The following is a 19,719-nucleotide window of genomic DNA, read 5'->3' on the forward strand; positions in this document are numbered from 1 at the left end:
AAGGACACCACTGACTTTTGGGAGGGAGTGGAGCAAAATGAGGGCCAGTGAGCTGGTTCAGCAGGGGAAAGCAGCTTGATTCCTGGGAAGCAGCTCATCAATGTAACTGTAAAAGAATCATTAAGACTCTAGAGAAAATTATAAAAGGCTATTTTTGTGACTTCCTAAAGGAAAAACAAATTGTCAATGGACTTGATTAAAATTTTTATATGCCCTTCCTTTAAAAGATATTTTAGAGGATAGGTAAGATGGCTCAGCAGGTAACAGACGCTCCCCACCAAACCTGATGACTGAATTCGATCCTGGACCCACGTGATGGAAGCACAGGACCACCTAATTCCCTAAAGTTGTCCTCTGATCTCCACACAGGTGCTGCTGCTCACGTGTGTACACACACTCATACTAAATGAAATGTAGTTGAAAACTATTTAAAGATATTTAAGAAAGCAATAGACAAAATGCATGATGGGATTAAATGTTGCCGTCAGCTGTGTCTGAAGGGGACTGCTAACTAGTCAAAATGCACTCCCCAGGAATACAGGCACCCCAAGAAGAAAGCTCCAAGAACAAGGAATAGCTGGAGGGGCTTGACAACACTAGCTACCAGGCCAAGGGAGTGGGGCTCACTCACACCAATGGGAAAGCCCAAAACTGAACCACCAAGACCAGGAGAGCAGACAGCACAGGCCTGGGATCCCAGCACTCAGAAATGGAGGTCAGAGAATCAGGAGTTCAAGACTAGCCTCAGCTACACGGAGCTTGAGGCTAGCCTTCTCTATAGGAGAATCTGTCTCAGGCAATTAGTAAGTAAATAAGACTGGGTATAGTCCCAGCACCCAGGAGACAGAGACAGGAAGATCTCTGCGAGTTTGAGGCCAGCCTGGTCCTACCTGGTCTCCATACTGAGACCCTTGTCTTAAAAAAATAAAATAAATAATGTAAAATAAAACAGAATAAATAGACTAGCAAAACTAATCATTTAAGAATATAGAAAAACTTAGAATTGTTGAGTATTAGCCACAGGAGCATACAACAGCACTGTAGCTGTTTTTAGATTTGGTTTCCCTATGTAACCCTGGCTGGTCTGGAAGTCTCCATGTAGACTAGGTGGGCCTTAAACTTGTAGAAGATATTCCTGCCTGTGTCTCCTAACTGTTGGGATTATACATGTGTATCACTAAGGCTAGCACTGTATGTGTGTGAGCCCACGTGTGTGCACATGTGTACACACCATGAGCTCTCATGTATGCCCATGTGCATGAAGTGCACATATGCACAGAACACGTGTGGAGGGCAGTGACAGCCTCAGCTGTTGGTCTTCACCCTCCACCTTGTTTGGGACAGTGTCTCATTGTCACTGTGCATGCCAGGCTAGCTTCCAAGGATCTGCCCTCACATCTCCCTGCAGGAGTGCTAGAGCTACAGATGAGCGCTACTGCATCCAACCTCACAGGGGTTCTGCAAAGGTTTTACACATCCTTATGAAGCTGACATGTGTGTATCAGATGACCAACAATTCCACCCTAAGTATTAGCTCAAAGAAATGAAAGTCCATCTGTATGAAGATTCCTACAAGAGCATTCAAAGGAGGCTTATTTGTAACAGCCCAGTCTGGAAGATCGAAACACCCAATAGCAAATGAATGAGTCAACAATGATGGGTTATTGCCATATAAACCAACCTCACAATAGAGGAAGGGGCTTCTGACCCAGCAGGTGGGAATGCATCTCAGAAATGTAAGAGTGGCAGAGTTCACACTTAGCATGTGCAAGGAAGAGAGAGAGAGAGAGACACCTATTACAGTCAAGAGAACTACTAGAAAATGCTAGACCTTTATATAAATTAATGTTAAAGTGTAAATTAAATTCATACATTCCTTAAACTAGAGCTTACCAAAGCTGAGGTAAGCAGATGTAAAGAACCTAAATAAAGAAACTGAGACCACAGTGAAGAATCTTTCCCAAAGAAAATGCCGGGCAAAGATGACCTCACCGTTAAATGCTACCAAATTTCAAGAAACAAATGTTCTTGATTTTACTTGAACTTTTGCAGAAGGAGAGTTAAAAACCACCATCTAGTATGATGACCACAGTCACCACAACCCTCAAACCCAGAGGGGTGGAAGATTCTAGACAATATGTCACCGGCACAAGCCGAATACCCACTCAGCAAACCAGCCAGGTCCTCAGCCAGGTCAGTCCTGGGAGCTCAAGTTGAGAGGCTTCATGGGAAAGTCTTTTATATGATGAATGACATTAACAGATTAAACAGGAAAAGCTGTAATCATCTCAAGCATCTCAAAATCATTGCAAAAGCATTTAATGCACTCCAAACACAAATTAAGATTCTTTTAAAAGCTCCCAGTAGAGTTGGGGGTGTAACTCAGTTGCTAGAGTGCTTACCTAGCATGTACAGAGCTCTGGGATCCATCCCAGCACACCAATTAGGGGTGGTAGTGTCGCCTGTGGTCCCAGGGGAGGGACTTGGGAGCAGAGGGCAGGAAGATCAGAACCTTTCCTCTTTGTAATAGCCCTGGCTGTCCTGGAACTCATTTTGTAGACTGTAGGCTGGCCTTGAACTCACAGAGATCCACCTGCCTCTGCCTCTCAATTGCTGTGATTAAAGGCATGCACCACCACCACCCGGCTCTTTGCATATGGAGTTCAAGACACCTAGTACAATCACTATTTGTACACCTACAATTTATGTACACATGTTCGTGTGTGTGTGTGTGTGTGTGTGTGTGTGTGTGTGTGTGTGTGTGTGTAGAGGCACATGCATCCCATGGCAGTATGTAGAGGTCAGAGGACAATTTTCAGGAGTTGGTTCTCTCCTTCCACCATGTGGGTCCCAGGGACTGAACACATGTCTTCAGGCTTGGTGGCAAATGCCTTTCTTTACCTAGTGAGCCTTCTTAGGCCTCTCAACCTTTCACTTTTGAGCCAGGGTCTCTCACTAGAACCTGGGATGACTGATTAGGCAGCTAGCACCGGGATCAACCTGTCTCTAGCTTCAACACTGGGACCACAAGTCTATCACCAAGCACCACTTTCTACACAGGCTTCAGGAACTGAACTCAGATCCTTATACTTGCCCGGCAAGCACTTTACCGCCCCCCCCCCCCACCTCAAGCCATCTCCCCGGGCCCAGGTTCATCAGGATTTCTAAGCAAAAGGCTGAGGACCAAAGCCAGCAAACATGAATAGAGGCTGGGAATGTAGCTCAGGGGAGGGGTGTTTGCAAGCTGGAGACTGGATTTCATCCTTAGCACGAGATAAAATAAATATTGTGGAATAGTCCTTCACGGGAAGTATTATACAGCAGTGAAGAAGTGAGTCACAGATATATGCAAAAATATAGCTGAGCCTCAGCAATAGAAGACTGATAGAAACCAGTAAGAATTTACATACAGTGTGATGCTCGTTCACAGTTAAATGCATATTTTGCATATACATATGACATATACATGTGACTGTAAATACTAATCCCAAAACATTGTGGGAGAAATCTCAACCAGTAAGGTGCCTGCTGCACAGCATGAGGACACGAGCTCAGGTCCCCCAGAATCTTCTGGAACACCAGCTATCCAAAAACCACAAGAAGCGGTAGTGCATGCCTGCAATGCCGCAGGGAGGGTACAGAGATAGGAAAATCCCTGCAGCTCACTGGCCAGCCAGTCTATGAGCTAGAGGTTCAGTGAGAGACCTTCTACAAAAAGGTGGAGAGCAACAGAGGAAGATACCTGAGACCAACCTGACCACTACATGCATGTATACCCATGTGCACATACCCACAGGCATGCACACACTCACACTAGTGAGTATACACACCACACATACATATAAAAAATAAGGGATGATAAGCCAAATATCTACATATGTACATTTTTTAAATCTATATATGTACATTTTTTTTTTCGAGATAGGGTTTCTCTGTGTAGCTTTGCGCCTTTTCTGGAACTCACTCTAAAGCCCAGGCTGGCCTCGAACTCACAAAGATCCACCTGCCTCTGCCTCCCGAGCGCAGCCACCACCACCACCCAGCTATATGTACAATATTAATACTCATAAATAACAACAAAGATCAATAGGCTGGGCATGGTGATACATGCTTTTAATCCCAGCATGTGAAGGCAGTTTGTAAAAACTGTTTTATACTGTGATGTCTTTATTAATGTGTAATTTTGGGGATGAACAAGCAAGAAAGGCTGTGGCTTAACAATGATGTGTTTGTGTGTCAAGCTGACAAGGGATCAGCTGTCCTGGCTGGTTTTATGTCAACTTGACACAAGCTAGAGTCATCAGCGAGAAGGGAGCCTCCGCTGAAAAAATGCCTCTGTAAGATCAGGCTGTAGACAAACCTACAGGGCATTTTCTTAATTAGTGATTGATGGGTGAGGGCCCAGCCCATTGTGAGTGGTGCCACCCCTGGCCTGGTGGTCCTGGGTTCTATAAGAAAGAAGTCTGAGGTTAGGGATTTAGCTCAGTAGTAGAGTGCTTACCTAGCAAGCACAGGCCCTGGGTTCAGTCCTCAGCTCAAACAAAAAAAAAAAAAAAAAAAAAAAAAGAAAGCAGTCTGAGCAAGCCATGGTGAGCAAGCCAGTGAGCAGCTCCCCTCCATGACCTCGGCATCAGTCTCTGCCTCCAGGTTCCTGCTTTGAGTTCTTTTCCTGACTTCCTTCGATGATGAACAGTGATTTGGAAGTGTAAGCCAAATAAAGCCTTTCCTCCTGGGGTTGCTTTGGTCATGGTGTTCCATCACAGCAGTAGGAACCCTGACTAAGATATGGGGGTTCTGAATTTGTTGACATAAGTAACTAAACAAGGCTCAAGTTACAGAGCAGTGGCGAGACCCCTTAGAGACAGTCAGGTTGGCCAGGGACAGATCTCCAGTCCATAAAAAACAGTGAGCAGGACTCCCAGCAAGATTCGCACAGCATCAGGTAGACAGAAGAAACACCTGCTCCTCATCCTGGCTCAGAGAGGCCCAAGCAATCTTAGGAATTAATGACCACTTTGTTCTCCTGGTTTCTGAGGCTCAGCAGATCCATCACCCAGAACCCAGGTCAGGTCACTAAATCCCCTGTTTAGAAGAGCCCCGCCCTCCACCTGTCCAACAAGGCGAGGACAGGACTGCCTGTAAATGCTTAGCAAGCAGTCATTCTAGAGAAGCAACGTGGAAAAAGACAGGTAGGGGCGAGGAAGCCTAGATTTAGTCCCATCCCTCCACCGTGACCTTGGGAAGACCACTTCTGTCCCCGGGCGTTGCAGTCCCATCTGTACCTGAAGGGGGCAGAGGCAGTGAGCCACCAAAGCTGTTCTGTTGTGAAGGGGCCACTAACAAACAGGCCACTCACCTCTGCAGTGTCCCGTCAGGTCCTGCTCATTCACCATCCATCTGGGTCAAAGGCCACATGCCCCAGGTCCTACCTGTCTTCCTGACATCACCCCTAGTTCCAGCCCTCTGACCTCTGTGCCAATTTCTCTTATCCTAAGTTTTATTTTTTAATTTTTCTTCTCCCTTTCTTTTGGTTTGTTTTATTTTTGAGACAGGGTCTCATGTAACCAGATTGGCCTGGAACTCACTACGTAGCTGAGGATGACCTTGAACTTCTGACCTTCTGGCTTCCACTTCCCAAAGCTGGCTTATTCTCTTCGTATGGTTTAGGGCTTGCCCTTGAGCTCCTAGAACACTCTTCGTACAGGTCTTTGACCCCTCTCATCCTCCAGCTTAAAGGCCACCACCTACAGAGTCCCCACCTTCAATCCTCCATAAACCTGCTCCTTGTCATACCTGTTCCTACTGGAAATAAATTTTGTTAACTTTTTTTTTTTTTTTTTTTTGGTTTTTCAAGACAAGGATTCTCCATGTAGTTTTGGTGCCTGTTCTGGAACTCACTCTGTAGCCCAGGCTGGCCTCGAACTCACAGAGATCTGCCTGCCTCTGCCTCCCGAGTGCTGGGATTAAATGCGTGTGCCCCCACCGCCCGGCAAATTTTGTTAACTTTTGCTCTGTCTTTTCCCAGGTGATGGAGCTCAGGTAGGGGCCAGGTACTGCTGTGGCTCCTAAACCAGACAAGACACCCATACACACAAAATAATACATTCAAATTTGAAAGTAAATTAGTAGGGGCTGGAGAGATGGCTCAGTGGTTAAGGGCACTGACTGCTCTTCCAGAGGACCTGGGTTCAATTTCCAGCACACACATGGCAGCTCACAACCATCTGGAACTCCAGTTCCAGGGGACCTGACACCCTTACACAGACATACACGCAGGCAAAACACCAATGTGCCTAAAATAAAAACAAATAAATAAATAATAATAAGTAAAGTAGTATATAGAAATAAACGTGTGTTGAATGGCTAAATGGAGGTCCTCTTGCATCCTTCTCTCTTCTCCTCTTCCTGGCTCTTTTCTCCCTTCTCTGCATTCACAGGTACCAAAATGCTGGCACCCACTAAGGGACCCTTGAAATGCCACTCCAGCAGGAATTTCTTGGGACAAGGGTGCCTTTCTTCCCCCACCTGGAGCCACTCCAGGCAGAGAGGGACAAAGCTCTACCTAGCAGGGCTGCCTCTTTCCCTGGTGGCATCTGGGCCTAGGCTGCCACAGCCCCTGGAATGGACATTTTCTCTGGAGTCTGCCCCGGGCAGCTGGAATGTGCCACAGGACATGGAGGCTGGCAGAGGTCTGCACTGTGAGCCCTGCCTGGCCAAGAGCCATGGGGAAGCACTTGGTTATTCAGCCGGGGTAGTTGCCCAGGGGGAAAGGGTGCACTTCCCCCACCACAGGGAAGCAGGGCTGCCAGCCCGGCACAGCCTGGGAGCCCATGGCGGAGGAGGAAACTGGAGAGCAAAGCTCTTGCATAAGTCACTGCAGGAAGACTCTGGAAGCAGGAGACAGAAACTGCGAAATCAGGCCCAAGGCCAGAGTCCTGGCTGGAGGCTGGGCCAGTCCCACCACACAGGCTCCTGGGCTAGCAGTGCCTCCCCTGACCTGGAGACACAGGGGACAGATAAACTCTTCATGGTCGCTCTGGGGCAAGGGCAGGTCAGTTATTCCCTGGGGTGTTCTGTACACTAACCCTGCTGCTTGCTCAACTCCTGCCCCCCCCCCCAGTCTAGCTCCAGAAGAAGCCATAGGTTCAAGCATTTAGGCATCCAGCCCACAGAGACTTCTCCAGTGACTACGTGGACCAGCCCAGAATCTGGAGCCAGGCTGCTGGTGTTCAACTTCAGATTAACCTCTTCGAGAGCTTCATGCCCACCTGGGACACATCCCTTCCCTTCCCCTGTGCAGCTTCACCTTTGAGGGAAGGATTCTGGAATCCACTTCTTGGAGACATTTGAAGCGAATGAGAAAGGAAGGGGGTAACAAGCCCTCTTAGCAGCCCACACTGTGCAGAGCTTTGGTAAATGATAGCTCTCAGTAGTCACACCATTAACAAGCAGATTAAGGAGAAGCAGGATGGAAACTCTGCACAAATATTCCCAAGAGAGACATAGCTTCGCTCCCCAACGTCAAGCCCAGACTGGTACAAACCAAACCAGAAACCAGGGCACAAAGAGTCCAGGCTCTGGGTTCAAATCTCAGCACTACCATGAGCCAGCTCTGTAGGCCTGGGCACTTCAGGGTTCCTGTTTCTGTGTGACACACATCACATGGCTCCCCACCTACCCTGAGACTATGAGACCTTCCTTCCCCAGCTTAGAGGCACACATGGCAGTCTGCACACTGCCAGCTCTGGGCGGTGCCAGGAAATCCAGGAGCTGACATGTTGGGTCTGTCCCCAGATGGGGTGAGGTTAGTTACCTTCCCTAACAATCTCTTTGGACCCAACCTCCAGGAAAATAAAGGAAAGGCCTCCGGGAAATGAGGATACCGTTTCTTCCCCATGTATTACACAGAGCCCTGACTCTGCTCTTACATGGATCTGACTGCCTGGGGCCAGCCCAACGAGGTGCCAGAAAGCCAGCAGGAAACATCCAGAATCCTCCAGACAAAAGCCACAGCCTAACAGCTGGAGTGCACACCTAGACTTACTCATCATTCACCATTTATTGGCCAAGTCCCCACGTGTGACCAGAAACAGTGACAGAAACAGACATCCCCCACGTAAGAGGCAAGGAGAGGGAGCTGAGTTACTGCACCTACCACACATCAGAGTGGGAGCAGGACCTCTGTCCTGCTGAAGGCTCTCTGGTTTGCAGGTGGGTCTCCTTCTACCAGCTTCTACCCAGGGTACCACCGCTCCTCTCATGATGGTCACAAGACCCACCATGTGCTCCACGCTGTGCTGGGCGGGTGTTTTCTTGGAGGTTTCCCAGTCTGGGCGGCAGACATGCTCTCCTCACACCTTCATGCTCTTATATAACAGTCTTGAACTCTTGAATCTGGGGCAGGGCCCTGGGTTAGAGGAACTGAAAGCTGGGGGGAGGGGCGCTCCTATCTTACGCTCCTTAGAGCACATGCAGCTTTGGGGACAGTCAAACCTTTGTACTGGATAGCAACCGTCTGACCTGGAGAATATGTGCTCAATCTCCCTGAGCCTTGGATGCAAGAAGTAAATGAATAAATATCTGCGATGGGCTTAGAACAAAGCTGGACTCAGGCTAGACCATATTTTAGATAAGCATACACTGATATATCCATCAGTATACAGACCTCTGGTGGAGTTAGTTATTCAATACATGGATACTGAGACCCAGAAGTCACACAAGGTCACTTTTTTTTTTTTTAAAGTTAATCTCTGTGGGATTTTATTCTTCAAATATTTATTCATCTAACAAGCTTGTATGATGTGCCTACCATGCACCAGGGAGCATGTATAGGTGGATTCGGGAAATGACCCCTGGGACTGTTATTTATTTAGTTTTGGTTTGTCAAACCAGGGTCTCACTTTGTCTCTCAGGCATGCCTGAACTCTACCTTCCTGTCTCTATACTCCAATGGACAGAGCTAGGAAGACCACACAGGGGTGAGGGGAGGTGGCCAGGGTGAGGCCAGGAGTGGCTCAGGTGGTAAACATAAGCCTTCACATGTCCTTAGATCAGAGAGCTGGCAGCCTATGGCAGCCTGACAGGTGCACTCCTTGGAAGTGCAGGAGCCCTGAACCCTATGGGTGTTTTTTGTGGGGCTCTGCCCTCCTGGATCTCACACTCCAGGCCAGGCACCTGTGTGAGACCAGATCTCACCCACCAGGCTCTGATCAAGGTCTAGAAGACTGCCCATCAGGTCCCTATTAGAGGGACACAGGCCAGGAGAACATCCTGCAGGGAGCTGGGCAGGAAAGGGCAGAGCCTGAAGAGCTGGGGACACACTTAGGGGAGGCTTTTGGCTGGGCTCGTGACTTAAATTTGAGGGTGGCTTTTGCCATCAATCTGACTTTGAGCAAGGTGTCTTGCTCAAGGCACCTTGAGCAAGCCTTTTGACCTGACCAACCTTTTGACATTGTGACAAGATGTTGTCATCTGTAAAATTTACACTCAAGAGCCACACGACAGTTACTTCCCCCACCTCCCAAGACAGGGTTTCTCTGTGTTACAGCTCTGGCTATTCTTGAACTCACTTTGTAGACCAGGCTGGCCTTGAACTCACAGAGATCCTCCTGGCTCTGCCTCCTGAGTGCTAGGATCAAAGGTGTGCTTCAGTTACTTTTTTTTTAATCACACACACACACAAAAAAATCCCTAATTTTGAGCCCCACTTTTAGCTGACCTCAGGGCTGCAGACTGGACATGCCTGTAATAAAATATGGCTTTAATGCCTAGTATGGTGGCACACCTTTAATGCCAGCACTCAGGAGGCAGAGGTAGGTGGATCTCTGTGAGTTCAAGGCCAGCCTGTCTACAGAGAGTACCAGGTAAGCCAGAGATACATAGTAAGACTTTGTTTCAAAAACAAGAAAGGAAGAAATGGCTTTAAAAGTTGAAGTACAGCCAGAGCCTGGATACGGAGGCTGCGGGAGTTACAATGACAAATCCATGCTGTGTAGTGGATTGAAATAAACCTGGGATGTGCCACAGGGCAGGCCCAACCCCACTCATGTTAAAGCCACACTCCTGAACCCCCATCCCACCCCAGGTTCAAAGAACAATGTAGTGGGTAGCAGGACACTCCCTAGGGGAGCCTGGGCTTCTCCCTCCGAGCTTCAGTCTCCTATTTGCAGAGGTCTCCTTTTAAGTCTAGGGAAGGGCCAGTTTTGAGCACATGATTAGTCCTTGGGTTCCATTCTCCGCTCTGCTGATGGTAGCACACTTTCCACTCCCCTCACCCCCACACCCCAACCCCCACCCCCACACCCTCCCACACCCCCACACCCCCACTTGCAAAGGAATGTCACCTCCTAAGTGACACTGGTAACCCAGGAAGTGCTAACATGCAGGCTGGCTGCCCTACAGTCCCACCGGAAAACAAGCTGAAGACTCAAACAACATACTTCCCTTGAGCCAAGTTTTGGCTGGGCTGTTCTAGAAATTAAAGCGCGGATGCATATAAATGAGGCTAACAGAGGGTGGGTGGATAAGACATTTAGTAGGTGTTCCTTTCTGTTACTATTATTGTTACCACTGTTGCGGTTATTAGGGAGGGAGGGGGAGGGAACCTTCAGCTCTTTCCAGGAAAGCCTCAAACAGCCCCTTCCTTGCCCCTCTTACTAAAGCCAGGGCAGCAGCCAGACCCACAAACCAGAATTCTTCTTGAGGCTAAATGTGGGGACCTGCTGTGGCCCCGTGAAAGGTCTTACACCACACCAGAAGCCAGCTCTGGCACAGGCCGTCTCAGAGTCCTTCCTGCACGCACTAACCCAAGTGCCTCCTGGACCAGCCTGTTTCCCACTCCTGGCCCACCACATTGCTACATTTAATCCAGTTGTGGGTTGTCCTTCTTCCTGTGTGCCAGTTCTCATGAGTGACTTGTGGCTGTCGTGGAGTAGCATACTGTAGTGGAAGGAATTTCAGCAGGAAGGAGAGCAGCAGCGGTTGATTAATGATGTCTGACACAGGTGCAGGAAAGGGGAGTGGCAGCATGCTTGTCAGTTTTGTGTCACCAAGGAACTAGGAGAGTCCTAAGGCCCTGTTTCATTTGCATGAAAGATGAGTTTCAGGAAAGATACTAGATTGTGGAGACAAGGACAAAAACAAGGCTACTCAGCTGGGATTCAAATAGGTGCCCTCCGGGTGCTAGGAATGATTCCTGCTAGGACTGCACTGGCCTTCTGGAAGTCCCGGTGGTGTTAGGTCCCCTCCCTTTGGGGACCCCAACCCTGCTTTGCAAATCCTAGACAGACGGTTCAACTGAAAATAGTGTGTACAATGAAGTCTCCTGGGGACTTGAATCCAAACATCAAACCTCTTCTGACCAGGCGTGAGACCTAACCTCGGGCTTAACCCCTGGTAGTGCAGATACGTTGTAACTCAGTGGCTTTCAGAAAGTTACTTACCATCTCTAAGCTTTGTACTTTCTAAGATGGACAAAATAGCAAGTTAAAGACATTCAATGTAATTAGCTCAGCTTCTGACCCAGAAAAAGCTCTTATTATTAGGTATAAGGATGGGTCAAATTGTATTATCTACAAAAGATAAGCACTGAAGGATAAGGGCTTGAACAAGCAGCAAAGCGGAACGCTTACAGGCCATGATCACCGTGATTACCACGGATTACTAAACTTTATTATTTCAACATAAATAAGGAACTGATCCTTCCAGGAAGCTGGCTTGTGCCACTCGTGGCTCAGGGAAGAAAGCCACTCGAATGGGTAGATTGCAACAAGGAGAGATGTCTATTTCCCACTTCCCAGTGAGGGAAATTTGTGCCCCAATATCCAGGGCTGTCATAGGACCAAATGAATGTCACCATGAATGTTAGAGACAATTGACTAAGGGAAGGAAGGAATGCCTGTGTTACTGGGGACTTGAACCCGGGGACTCACATATGCTAAGCAAGCCCTCTATCCTCTCTCATTGTGCTGAGTTTCAACGCTTTGAGACATGCACTCACCTATTGCCCAGGCAGGCCTTGAACTTATTATCCTCCTGCCTCAGCTCCTAAGTAACTGGGATTGTAGGCCTGCAGCAGGCTTTTTTTCTTTTCTTTTCTTTTTTACAGATTCGTGTAATTCAGGTTAGCCTCAAACTTAATATATAGCTAAGGATGACCCCGAACTTCTGCGTGCTGGGCTTGCCATGCCACCATGCCCAGTTTACTTAGCACTGGTGATGGCCTTTGTGAATCATAAACAAGCATTCTACCCACTAGACACACCCCCCAGCTCGGTGGAGGCTTAATGATCAGAGGAGACAGTCACGGTAATGCAGCAATGGGCATGCCTAGAAGGAAGGAGTTGGGGACCGGGACAGTCCTATTATGAGTCAATTCCATGCAGAGGTCGGTTAGTCATTCTGGGGTAGGGTGGACAGAGAAGGGCTTGGCGTCTGCAGCCAGCTGGACCCAATGCCTGTTGACCGCCAGATGAAGGACAGAACTTCACCCTTCAACCCAGAGATCCCAGAGGATGAGGACTAAGCTCAAACACAAGCCCAGGGGAGGTTAATGTAATTATAGTATTTAACAGGCTGAGGCAGGAGGACTGCCAAAGGTCTGAGGCCAGCCTGAGCTACCTAGTGAAACTCTGTTTCAAAAAAACCAAACCAGAAGAATAACAAAAGACTGGGGTCACGGGTACATGAGGGGCTGGGGGCTCGCAACAGGGTCTCTCTGGACCTACTAAACAGAAAACACCTTCCAGACCCTTCCACAGTGTCTATCGGCAAGATAGGCAGAATAGGGCATGTGTACGTGAGTGCCAAGAGGTCGGGGTGGATCGAGGCAGGACTTTACACAGGGTATGTCAACCTCTGCAAGCGCATGGGGCAAGGGGCCTGACATCACTGTCGAGAATTAAGGTTCCCCCCCAGTTCATTTTGTGTCCCCCAAACAGCTTATTCATGTGGACCTAAACTCATGCCCGGCTACCCTCCAAATGTATCCACTGGGCACCACAGCCTCCCATGATGCCCTCTTGCTCATACAGTGATTCTGAGACTCCAACCAAGGCCATTTTGGCACCCACCTGTCATCAAAGACTTTTTGGCACCAGCAAAGGGATGAAGAAGAGAGTCGTGGTTAAGATTGTAGGCCCTGTGTGTGACACGGACATGAGATGAGGTGAGGTGACAGATAGTACGTGAGTCCCTTCTCCTAATGCCCAAGAGGAGAGAGCAGCTAGCTTCATGTTGACAGGTAGGCAATGACACCCCATCCCCCAAACTTCTGGAATCCCTAGATTCCAGTGAAGCAGGAAAAGGCTCCCCACCTAGCCAGTATCTTTCAGAGAAACATCCAGGCCACAGAAGCAGACCAACTGTGTTCCTATTCCAGGTCCCGCCCCAGCCCCCTGCAGGCTCGCCCCAGTCACCCATAGTCATTCAAATATGATCTGAGCCTCTGCTTAAGGCCTCCCTAACTCTGCGCCTAAACTACAAACTCAGGGGCATCTGGAGATGTTGGAGAGGTGAGTGGGCTGAGCAAGGGACTGGAGCACCTCAGGAACTGCAGTTATATGGATGGAGCAGCTGTGGCTCAGCTCCGGCCATTGTGGCCAGCCAGGGGCGTGGCCCCATACAGCCACATCTTCTGATCTTTCAAGAGAAGCCAGAAACCAGTGTTTTTATGTAAAATGAAACCAGCCGGGTTTAACAACACCAACAACTAAATTGAAGCTTTGAACCCACTGTAGGAGCCAAGCCCACAGCCCCCCAAACCTCCAGGCTCTGGGCCCTCCACACACAGTAGGCCAGATGTGAGGGACCTCAGTTAGGCCCATCTCAGATTTAAGAAAATCCCATCCTCCTTTTTCTTCAGACATCTTGGTTTATAGATGGGGAAACTGAGGCTAGAAAAGGGAGGTGACTTACCCAAGGTCACACAGGTCAACACCTCTCCTGAGCTCAAGATCTCTCCCGTCACCCGCACCATCTTCTTCCTCCCTTGAGCGATTACAGCTTTTCAAACAAAGGTAAGTTGGGGCTGAGGACATGTCTAGCATGCATGAAGCCCTTGGTTCTCATCCCAGGACATAAACCAGGCCTAGAGGTAGTCACCTGTGATCCCAGAATAAGGCAGGCAGAGGCAGAAGGACCAGAAAAGTACAAGGCCATCTTCTGCTACCTAGCAAGTTTCAAGACCCTGCCTCAAATAAATAAAGAAAGAAAGAAAGAAAGAGAGAAAGAAAGAAAGAAAGAAAGAAAGAAAGAAAGAAAGAAAGAGCAAATTAAGGACATATAATGGAAGTGATACAACAAAACACCAAGTTCAAGAGGGGCATGGTGGTGGTGGGGTCACTTTTGGAAAGTCCAAAGAGCCAGGAGGCTGAGTCTAAGCAACTGTCTGCCTCTGGGCAAACCTCTTTCCCTTCCTGGGCCTCACAGATACCAATGTACACAGCCAGCAGCGTCTGAAGACCTGGCCGGTCTACAATTCTAGGCATCCCTGAGGTCTCCTCTCCAGCCAGCACTTTGTGGCCTCTGATGACTATAAAGCAGTAATAATAATAATAATACTGGGAGGGCAAGTCCACGCTAGCCAGGAAAGAACACCACAGTTTTTAGAGAAACCCGACTCTTGGTTACTGGAATTCGAAAGGGACCATGGTAATAACATGGGGGGCAGTTTAACCACCATCCTAGAGTTAAACAAAAACACATCTGCTTCAACTTCTTCATCTGCTCCCCCAGCCCCCACCCTCATCTCAAATTTTACCCCTTCATTTGAGAAGTTAAATTAAATGCAAACAATTGATTTCATGCCACAGCGAGGCCGGGTTTGAAGCATGGAAAACTTAAAGCATGGGCTTTTTCTGGGAGCAATTACAAAATGTATGAGGCGGGGTATGAGGAGGCAGATAAATATAGAGAGCTCTTTGGAGTGTTCTTTGGACACGGAGCATCAAATAATGGTGCTGGGGGCCACTGTGAGCTGACACTCAGAGAGGGAAAGCAATCTTCTTCATGTCACAGGTGCTGAGGACTGGAACCAAGGTACTGACTCAAGCTACCACTTTCCCAGTTGTCTAGGCTCTGTCCCCTTGGGCTATGGAACTGCCTCCCAGGGAACACAAACTTCTCCAGAAGAATCCACACAGGTGAAGCCTCAAGTTGGTAGACTGCTTATGACCTGGCAGACCCTCGGCAACTTTGTGATGACCCCCTTACATGACAGATGGGAAAACAAAGGGTCCGAGGGGAAGAGAGGCTTGTCCAGGGTCACAGAGCAGCACAGATAATGAATTTTCAATCTACTGCCTCCCACTGTATTCTGAAGGGTAGAACAGTTCCAGAAAACAGAGGGAAAAGCCAGAATAACAAACATACCACACAGCCCAGCCCTGCCAATGACGGTGGGACTGATGTTCAAGGGAGCTCAGTCAGCATTCCTGTGGCCAACGCGGAGAATTCTGAGCACCATTTCTCAGCCCGTTTGCTCTCTCCCCACAACGCTCTCCTCCAGCTCCACAGTTTTGTGTTAATAAGCCCAGTCAGATAGACTTCATGCCTACCGAGAGCTTCAAGCTCCACCCTCGAATTCTGCCTCCCCCCCCCCCACCCCACCACCCATCTTCCCTTCCCCAGAAACCAGAAACCCACAGACTGTATAGCAGGGAGATGATGGGACTTGAAATTGTAGGTCCTTGGACCTAGCCCTGGATGCCCAAGTGGCTTCTACACTGTCCCTTCCAGAGGTTTCTTCACATGCAGGAAAGGATAACATCTCCTATCTTTGCAGAATAGAACAGGACAGGGCTTGGCACTGAGCTGCACAATGAGGTAGGGGTGGATGGCAGGAGATTCCGGGGCTGTCCCAGCCTGGAGCTCCAGGCTCCCTTCACAGGAGGGAGAAAGTGGGTCTAAGTAACAATAAGGGCAGAGTGCTTCCTCATGGCAGAGCCCAGCAGGGAGTGGGCAGAGCCTGGGCAAAGGTGGTAGACGGGACTGCAGGGTTCAGAGACAATGTCATACTCTCTGTACAAGGACTCTGATGCAATTTCTGCTGAGATGGGAGCTGAGAACAGCCACTGTTTTCTAACACATGAACCTGCTAAACACCTAGCAAGCTGTACTCCGAGAGTCCTCCCCACCAGTGGGTTCTCAGAACCTATCAACCATAGCCCCTGAATGGCCTCAAGGAGTTTCAGCTACAATGAGACCAGAGCTGTGCCCTGATCACACAGCTAGATGGCCTATCTTCATTAGTACCGCATGCTGGCTGCTCACAGTGGCACACATTGCTAGCTACATTTTTACCCCTTTCTTTGAGAATTACCTCATTTGGATTCTACCATAGCAGTTTTGACACTCAAATCCTCAAAGCCTGAAAAAAATCTTGTTATGCCAACGTCCACTGCCAGAGGGAGGTACTGTCATTTACGGTGCCACACTGTCAGCACCTAGAACAGCACTTAGCACAAAGCTGGTGTCTAGTAAGTTTGTGTGGATTGAAGATCCCCAGTGTTCTGGCCTGCCTGGTCTTTTGGTTCATTGTAGTCCTAAGGTATAGTAGATGGGACCATCACGGATATGGATGGGAACTAGCCTAGCCCTGTCTCACTCCACCAGTGGGCCTTTGAGAAGCTGGGTTCTCCCCAGGGAATTCAGGGACAGTTCAGAAACTGGACAGGGAGGCAGAGAGAGGTAGGAGTTGGTGGAGGGGACCAAAGGATGGAGGACACGGGAGGCAGGTCCAGTCCAGGGAGATCTGAAGGAGGCTGTCCATCTCTTGGGCTGCAGGAGAGCATAGGGACAGTTCAGCCACAGGATTCAAATCCTGAAGTCACTTGCCTACATTGCCACAGCTCACTTGTCCCATTTGTAAGTGAGATGCCAGCCAGGTGTCAGCGCAGGTTTTAGCACACAGTAGGCATTCAATAAACACACAGTAGGCATTCAACAAACACTTACCATTTTCACTAATCCTCACGCAGCCTGAGAATCTGGGCATGCCTCAGGGGGCCTTTGAGTTCTTCTTGGGGCCCGAACATTCTTTCAGGCCTGATACCCACCCCTCTTTTTACATGTATGTATGTATGTATGTATGTATGTATGTATGTATGTATGTATGATTTTGGGACACAATCTCCCTAGGTAGCCCAGGCTGGCCAGCTCTCCTCAGCCTCCAGATGCCAGCATCACCAATCCAACTCTCTTAATCAAGGATTCACAGGCACACCCCCGAGTCCGTTGCTAGCCCCCCTCCCCCAGGCCCATTACTGTTGAAAAGGATCACGGCGGACAATGCCTGGTGAGGATGAAGTTTTCCTCCGCCTTGGGTCCTGCTGCTGCGACTGTGCCTTTAACCCTTTCTTACCCAGACCGGGCAAGGCAGCAGGCCCACTCTCACCTGCACACAACCCAGAGCCGGTCTCAGGCTCCTTCCGTTTCCTGGGCTCCCCCACTCCTAGACAGCCACTAGCACGCGGTCTCCGATCTCTCCCGCCAAGGATCCCAGCACGTGCTTCCCAGATGCTCCCCGACTATTTTAGACACCAAGGGGGACAGAGTGGCTTGGAACCACGAAGAGCGCAGCTGTGGGCTACGGCGCCGCGTGGACACCGGGAGCAGGTGCTTAGCATGAGGATGAAGTCCTGGTTAGCGGCTCCGCGGACGCCTCGTCCATCATTCAGCCAGGCCCCAAGAAGTGAGCGCGGGGGTCGGAGAAGAACAAGTGGTCGTGGGTCCCCAAAGCACCTGACCTTCCACGTGTCCCCACCGTGACTGGGACAGTCACTGCGGGGCTGGCGGAGCGCGCAGGTTGGGGTCCAGCCAGCCGCGGGCGCACCATGCTTTCCTTACCTGCAGGCACTCGTGGGGAGGGTCCGTCCCGGCGCAAGCGGCGGCCCTAGGGAGCGCAGTGGCGGGAGCGTACGCTGGCAGCCACCTCCCCCGCCGGCTTATGAAGGCAGCCCGGCCCGTGCGCCCGCGGGTCTCCCCGCCCCCGCCTGCCCTGCCCCCGCCCCGCGCCCCGAGCCCCAGGCCGGTGCCTCGGTGTTGCCAGGGCGCCCCCTGCCGGGAACGCGACTCTCGGCCGGCCCGAGGGTTGCAGCAGACCGGGTAGCCAGCCTTGCCTCCCTATCCCTGTGGCTGATCCTGGCCCCTGGGGTGTCGCTGGCTACCGTCTTTATCTTGATTTCTTTGTAGGAGTCTTTGTCCCTTGATGGCCGTACCGGTCCATGAGCGTCTGTCTAGGAGTCTGTACACTCACTTGGCTTCCCTTAAGTCTCTGCCTACACATCCTTGTCTGTAATCATGTGTGCCTCCATGTGAGTCTCATGTGAACCCTGCACCCCTAGCCCTTTCCCATCCACTTTCTTTCTTGCCCTTAGCTAAGGCAGGAGGAAGCAGAAGGAGACACCACCCCCCCCCCCCCCCCCCCCCCCCCGGGCAGGGCCCTACCTCTCTATTGTCTTCAGGATGTTCTTTCTGTCCCAGCCAGAGGTCTCAGGACCTGCCGGAGGCAGGCCACCTCCCAGGCAGTGGAGCCAGACTGTCCAGGCCCACAAGCCTGCTCTGGTGGCTTCGGGGGACTGGCCAGCGTTCTTTCACAGGCAGACACTGGCTTCCCTTGCCTTCCGGTGATGGAGGAGTTATAAGGGACCATGTTTGGAAAATGCACAGGAAACAAATTCTAGATCAATGGGAGAGGAAAGGCAGCCGCTGGGTGCTTGTAGGCCTCACCCCATTCCCAGGAGACCACCACCTCCCTTCCCCAAGTTCTCTTCCGTAAGAGCCAGACTGAGTTTGAAGTCTTTGATCGTTCCTGCTGAAGCTCCTAGAGGTCCTTGAATGCCTCCTGTAACTGGGAGCTCATTTCCTCCTAAGGGCAGCTACTGAGGCTGCCAGTAACAGTTTGTGCCTTTAATCCCCGATGGCCAGAGATAGGAAGGCAGGGATCCCAAAGTTTCCCTGTACTCCATCTTCCTTAGCACCTAAGCCCCAGCACTGACCAAGTCTAGCCTGAAGTTCCATCTTAGGCCCCATGCACCTTCTGTATGAGATTTCCCAGTGAGCCCATTGTACAGAAAGGAAACCAAGGGCCAGAGCATGTCACTCACCGGGAAATTCAGGGCCAGAACTGGAGCCTGAGGCCAAAAACCAAGAATGTCTGGATTTATTTTTATTTCTTCCTGTATCTTAATAATTAGTGCTGCTTATTTACAGTAGTGCTATGAAATTTCCCTTTAGAAATAAGTTTATGTTTTTAAAAAATGAGTCCAAGTATTGGGTAAACACTTCTTATTTATGTATTTCGCAGTGAGGTCGGGATGGCAAAAGTCATGGGGACAGTGAATAAATGACACTTTGGACATTTCACATCCTGGTCCGGAAGAAGCTGGGAGTTAAGGACAGCACTGGGCACAGTGCTTGGCAATTGCTCACTGATGCCAAGGAAGAGCTCAAGGTTACAAAAGTCTTGAGATAGTATCAGCGGCTGTGTGCCCAGGGACATCGCAGGCACAGGTATTCCTTCCCAACATGGGCAGAGCTGAGAAGCTGAAGTGGGAGTCAGAGGTGTTCTTTCTCATTACCCTGGGCCCCCAGCACCACCCGCTGGCTTCTCATCTTTCAAGGTTGGGGGAATGGGCACTTCTGGCTTGGCTCATGACCAGCTGAGACCACTGTGCCTTCATGGTTTACCCTCAGGCATTCTCTAAGGGATTGGAGTGGCTG

At 49.8% G+C, this 19,719-nt stretch overlaps 1 protein-coding gene across 2 annotated transcripts in view; it reads right to left on the reverse strand.

Annotated features, from left to right (window-relative positions):
* Alpl (alkaline phosphatase, biomineralization associated) overlaps nt 1-18,535 on the reverse strand; it is a 55,278-nt gene extending 36,743 nt beyond the window's left edge. The window contains exon 1 of one of the 2 annotated variants that reach the window (XM_036178363.1): nt 18,445-18,535. The gene's annotated coding sequence lies outside the window, so the exon portion shown is untranslated. Of the gene's footprint in view, nt 1-17,844; nt 17,987-18,444 lie in introns of those variants that run through there. The other variant, XM_036178362.1, reaches the window with a different exon arrangement.
* Between the last annotated feature and the right edge of the window lie 1,184 nt (nt 18,536-19,719).

Source organism: Onychomys torridus, chromosome 2 (genome assembly GCF_903995425.1).
Source record: "Onychomys torridus chromosome 2, mOncTor1.1, whole genome shotgun sequence".
Classification (NCBI taxonomy): domain Eukaryota; kingdom Metazoa; phylum Chordata; class Mammalia; order Rodentia; family Cricetidae; genus Onychomys; species Onychomys torridus.